Source organism: Tenebrio molitor, chromosome 3, assembly GCF_963966145.1.
Source record: "Tenebrio molitor chromosome 3, icTenMoli1.1, whole genome shotgun sequence".
In the NCBI taxonomy this organism is placed as follows: domain Eukaryota; kingdom Metazoa; phylum Arthropoda; class Insecta; order Coleoptera; family Tenebrionidae; genus Tenebrio; species Tenebrio molitor.
In genome coordinates, this window is record NC_091048.1 from 10,817,163 (window position 1) to 10,823,678 (window position 6,516).

The 6,516-nt window shown below is 33.7% G+C and overlaps 1 long non-coding RNA gene across 1 annotated transcript; it reads right to left on the minus strand.

Annotated features, from left to right (window-relative positions):
* Window positions 1-3,473: 3,473 nt before the first annotated feature.
* On the minus strand, window positions 3,474-5,434 carry LOC138126633 (uncharacterized). The gene is made up of 3 exons (XR_011157886.1): window positions 4,716-5,434; window positions 3,835-4,389; window positions 3,474-3,774 (listed from the first exon to the last, which is right to left on the minus strand). It is a non-coding gene; the product is annotated as an uncharacterized lncRNA (long non-coding RNA).
* Window positions 5,435-6,516: the final 1,082 nt, after the last annotated feature.

The following is a 6,516-nucleotide window of genomic DNA, read 5'->3' on the forward strand; positions in this document are numbered from 1 at the left end:
CTAAATGGGATTGGTTGGTTGAAAGTACAGGAGTATTGCTTTCTTCCACGATTATCGTCCTCACTATCATCACTGTCTAAAAGAACAAATCTATTCGAAGCTTGGGAGGTTTGTTTTTGATGCTTCACGCAAATCTTGAATTTTGCATGATTTCTTTTTTTTTTTGTTATAATTAGCAAATTCCCTTTGAAGATCAGTGACTTGTTGTAGCAATCGTTCTTTTTCTGCATACTGCTCTTCCGTACCCGATCTAAAAATACTTAGCAATAAATCCACTGAAGCGTTAAGGCTTATCTTATAAGATACACAGGGAGGGATCGGGTACTTGGGTACACCTATAGTTTTGGAATTATTATAAAACTTACTTTCGCAAATTTGTGCGGTCGTTCTTCTTAAAGTGTTCATGCACAGCTCTTGTAGAAAAATTCTTTGTCGTTTTTTTGTTCAAATTTTTTTGAATGTTATTCCATTCGGCAATCCTGCACGAGGGGGCAACAGATCGAACATTTGTTGTACAATTCAATACCAATTCAGAATTGATTCTGATAATTCTTTCAATTCCAGCAATCCCACCAATTCAAATCAATTCAGTTCATTTCAACTAATTCCGTTGTAATTCAAATCAATTCAGAATAATTCTGGCAATTCCTTCAATTCAGATCCAATTCCAAAAATTCATATAATTTCGAAAATCAATCTATATTTCTTTGTTATTCTTTTTTTAAGTTTATAATTTTGTCTTTTGAGTGATTGGAAAATTTGATTCACCTCGGTACAGCTATGTTACCAAGAATAAAATGAATTTATGAAACGAAAAGTAAAATATAGAGAGCGTTTTTAAATTCATCGATAGATCAATCGGTGGAATCAGTTTTCTACCAAAACGTTGTTATATTACTGTTAGATTTATGTTGAGCTTAAGAAAACACGTTTCTTTATTCACCAAAAATTTCATGTTGGGCTCAACCAAAATTCAACTTTCCCATCTACAATGGGAGTTGGTTGTTTGGTGGACGAATAGTGGGGGAAATGTCAAAATAGTTTGTCGAAGTCAAACTGTCAATGTCAAAGCAAAGCGAGGGAAAAACTGGAAAAGTGCAACATTATTCACGTATCCTCTAATTTTTTCATGAGTCTTTCTTCTGTTTAAAATAATTTCTTCATCAGAGGAAGTTGATAAATCATCATCTGATGAATCTTCCAAAGGCATTGTTATCCGTTTTACCAATATTATGGTCCCAAGAAGACTAATGTCGCACATATTTATTCATATAATAATAATAGTCGCCGAAAATGAAAAAATGTTTAGGTTATGTTTACACTTCGGGTGTCATGACATCAGCACCAGTCAGCACAGTCATCAGTTTTCCACCAAATCCGTTTCCCTCTTCATCACATTTTTGCACAACATAAATGTTCAACACAAAAAAAACTTATGATTGACAGTCCACCAATGTTGAAATTCACCGCAAAAAGTTGATGAATTTAAAAACGCTACCATACTTGCATACAAAATTTATTAAACAAAACAAAAAAATATCCTGACAAATATAATATAAAACACAAATCTAGATAAATTCGTAGGAAACAGATAGGAACATAATATTCATATTACTTCACTGAAAACGTTTTAAGCGATCCACACTAACTTTAGACGGTTTTGTGCGAAGAAGCCAACATAAAGTACTCTTTTTTATAGTTAATTTCTTCTGATTTATAATAACTTCTACAAAGTTAGATGTTTTGTCTTCGACTGGATGGTCGAATGTTTTTACTATCAATGGCCCTTTCAGAGATTTCACCAGAAAATCTGTTTCATCATCTTCATCATCAGTTTGGGCAGTCTCTTCAGTCATATCATCTTCGACATCATTATCGGATTCTTGGTTCGATTCTTCTAAAGTCAATTCATTGCCAACATATTTTATTTCACACCTCGTATTTATTTCAGTCATATTCATTTCCAACATAACGGCAAACCCAAGAGCTTCTTGTTCTGCTTCTTGTACAATGACTCGTATTTCATCCATGCTTATTTTTGGTAAATCTTTGATATTCGTTTCGAAATTATTTTTTTTAAGGTACCGTGGAAAGTTGTGAGTGGAAAGCTGATGAGTAGAAATTATTTTATTTTGATGATTTACTCTGTTTATCCGGTACAAAACGTCTAATGTGCTAAAATTAATTTTGGTAGATTCTGTGGTTGTCATAGACCGAAGTAATCTAAAAAATGCCTCACACGGTTGGCTACTAAAATGTTTTGTTAAAAAAAGTTCTTGCTCATCCTTTAATTTTAGTAAAAGTAGTATCATAGAATGTGCATTTAATTCAACAGAAACATAAACATTCCGCGTAACAAATGTGTTTTTTAAAGAATACGAATTCGATTCCAAAATCCATGTTTGCCAAATCCTCAAGAAAAATACAGCGGTCCATAACATTTTAAGCTTTTGTAAAGGAGGGCACTCGCTTAAAAATGATTGCGTTATGAGTTGCATAAGAATTAAATACATTTGCGTGCCATCGCTCTCTTTAACATGTTCTTTTAGTAATGTAGGTACATGAGACGCACATATTCTTTCTACTGCACCATAGTTCATTTTATCCGTGCCGTCTAAGTCACTTTCCAACATTTGATGAACTCCTCTGTTAACTTCTCGAGTCAAAGTGATAAGGTGTTCTTTTTTTACTTGATGTGCACCTACCTGAATATTAACTTATTCGTTTAAGAGTCTCACTCTCATTTTTCCACCGATGTGTATTGTATCTTGAACACATAAAAAATTCGGATGTACATGACAACTGAAATAATTCCCAAAATCTTTATTGTTTAATTTTATTTTTATAAGATGTTCCATTGCCTTCAAGATACGGCTCTCTCCATCTCCTGAAAAGCCAACGATTTCTATTCCAATTTTCTTTGCTTCGTTATATATGTGAGTCCATCTTTTTACCACATCAATGTAAGTGAACTTATTGTTGGTACCAAAAAAAGAAAGACAGAAAGAGATATTTCCTCTATACAGTGGTTGGACCACAACTATGTAACCAATTTTGGATTTTTCTTTGTTCAGAATTAAAGATTCGATATTTCTAGCACAGTCGGCTTCGTGACTTAAAACTTTAGGCATCCCATCTTTTTCTAAAGGCAGCACCAACCCCACTAATTGATTTGTTTGTGGATCATATTCTACTTTATCGAGTATCCTCGTACCATCTTCAGATATCCATACTTTGAGGGGCAAGTTATTTGATACAAGAAAATCTTTCAACTCGCTCATTCGAAGCTGCCCTTCAACAATTTTATTGTCATTGTTCTTCACGTTTTGCTGGACTGTTGAAATTGAAGGCAGTGGTAGGTTTGAGTAAAGAACCTGTAATGTTTTATTATAGGTTTCTCTTAATAAAAAATATATTGTGTAAACTAACCTCATAGCCTTTTCGACCACATATTATGAATAAATAGCTGCAAAAATCCTTCAAAGATTCTTCGTAAGATTTCCTTTTTTTTCCCTGTTTCGGCAAGTTGCTTAATTTGTTGTAATAAACCCTTTGGCTCCAAAGTGGAATATTGACTATTGTTTTTGAAAAATGTATTAAATTTATTGTATATAAACTGATTATCATTAATAACATCTTGTACATTGTCAATGATTTTGAAGTAGTCGTACATTTTAGTTTGAGAAGATGAGCAAGCTTGTTTGCGTAGTTTTGCCTGAATTAGAGCTCTCCGTGAATTGGAAAATATCGATAGTCATTTATTACTTGAAATTTCTATTAAACAAACAAAGTAAAGATATCTTTTAAAAAATATTGCATCGATATACTACCTACCATCAGAGTCCTCAGAATTATTATCAGAATTAGATTTATTTGATGTTTTATTCTCTGTTTCATTTTCGGTTTCATTCAAAATTTGTTTATTGCCCTTTGGATCGATCCCACAAAACGCTTCTAGTGGTGTTAATTTTCCTAGATGTTTCTTCTTTTTTTCCTGACTTCTGGTGTGTATCTGCCAGTGCGAATGAAAATTAGAAATGATCCACCGTTTTTTATGATTATCATTATAGATACTAATATGCTTCTTGCATGCAGGGCAAATTATTTTCCCGAAAATTCTTTCATATGAAGTACCCTCATTATCATATTCTGATGAAATTTGACGAATAGAAAACTGTAAATTTTGATCGAGGTTATATTTATTTTTCACATCTTTTAAACATTTCTCTAAAATTTCACTCTCAGTTCGATTTTCGGTTCCTGCTTCGGTGTTCTCGTTTCTTTTTTTTCGCTGAGGAATGCAAACAGTTCTATCTTCTCTGGAAGCACTTAGAAGTTTTTCGTTTTCTTTCAAACTGCGCAAAATTCCTTTCAAAAGTGCTCTATGACCTAAAAACAAATTGTTCATGACCACCACTTCTACATTAAAAAACAACTTTTTGCGGGAAAATATAATTGATACAGAAAAATTAATGGTTATGCATTTCATCATTTTTAACACAAAGTACATGAGTGAGGTATTAATTGCAATACAATATTTGAAAAAAAAAATCAGTAAAAAATGGCGATTAGCTCATTTTGAAGCTCCATTTATGCCACATCCAGTGTGAAAAGTTTTAAAGTGATATCATTACATTTTAAATGATTTATGTTCTGAGGGAAGTGTTCACTCACCCTGTACTTAATATTGAATTAATTAATTAATTGACACTTACCAGGCAAAAGTGTAAATTTTTTCATACAATCATACGGTCCGAGGTATAAATACGTGTCAAGGTTTTCTGTTAGTAGCATTTTTTTAATGTCATCAAAAATAGAAACTTCAAATTGTTCCACAGATTCAACCAAATTCTCCTCGTAAATGATTGACAAAATTGTGTCAAACCCAGACTTATATAGAAAAAATTTTATACAAAATGGAATGGCTCCGATTTGTTTTTCAATTCGGATCCACAATTTGTTTATTATGTTTTCCGTTGATGAACTTGTACCAAACTCGGTACTAGAATCATTCGAGCTGTAATTAAACAAGAACATTATACATTATTAACATTTAAAAAATATTTTTTAAGAAAAATTATCAACGTTTAACCACTCTTGAGAGTTGTTAGATTGAACTTCACTCCTCAAAAAAACAGCAAAAATCATCTTACATTCAAAAAAATTGCAACAAATACTTCAGGATTTTTGTTTGATTATTAATTTTAGAAAAAATTTGTGAGTTTTATAGAAAAACGCAAAAACTACATTTTTCAGAATATGTAGTTTATTTTATATTTAAAAAATGGCCTACCAGCCAGATGGATTGGCATATTACCTACATGTTCTCATTTCATATTTTTAGTGTTATACATATCTATTATTATATTATAAATAATATAACCGAATTATTTAACCCTAATGCAGATATAAAATAAAATCTCCCAAACAATATTGACTAACAACGAGAACAATAGTTATTTTCAACATAAGGGCTGTGTCAGATCACTTTTTAGGTATGAGTGCGAAATTTGAAGCCGAGTAATGCAAAATATTTAAAATAGGTACTGTTACGTTATAAATTACGTTCCCGAAACTGGGCAACCCTGTTACCGGTTACAAATCCGGAATGTTCAGGGGTATAACGAACAAGTCGTGGCTTCGACTCGGTTTACAATGCGAACCACGAGAAACGCCGACTGAAGCTGAAAAATTGGTGAGAACAGCCCGGAGTACGGGAAATGATACACAATCTTCCAACTAATCGTTTATTCAGATGTCAAACAATGAAAATAATGATATAATGAGAAAGTAAACAACGAAGCCTGACTAGCCTAATGGCGTGTACAAATTTAAATAACCCTAACTCTTCGGAGGGTCCTCCGGGTCCCAGACGTTCAACAAACGAGTACCGGCGAAACAATAAAAAAATTCCTTTCTTTAGCGAAGGAGGAAGGCCGACTGATCCTACGTAACGTCGCTATTCGGCTACGCCGCCCGCATAAGCGGAGAGGTCCTCCAAGTCTTTCTTCGGTCCAAAAAAAAATTGAAGTTAAGATGTTTTTCTTCGGTACGGACCGGTGAAGAACCACGCGCAAAAAAATGTTCGGTGAGCGCGATACACGATTCCTGGCGAGGTCGCTCACGGATTGATAATAATTGTTCGTGAATATAAAAACCCGACGGACTTGATAAGGAATTTTTTTCTTAAGTTACTACAATTATTGAAATCACGCGCCTTATGACAAAACTGGAACTTTAACAGTCGAACAAATTATAAATCCTAAACGCGATATACAAATTAAATGAGTTTGATGGAAACTATTCACCCGTCGAAATAATGAGTTGACAAGGGAAATTTGACAATAGTTAAATACAAACGCTCAATTAGTTCGACGGAGTGACAAATTATACAACCAAAACTTTGGGAAGCCACGGCCGGTGGAAAATGGGGTGTCACCACTGCTCCTGACTTGCTGGAGGGTAGACCCGGCACCTTCCGGTGAGTCCGGGGACGACCTGGACTGACAGGACCCG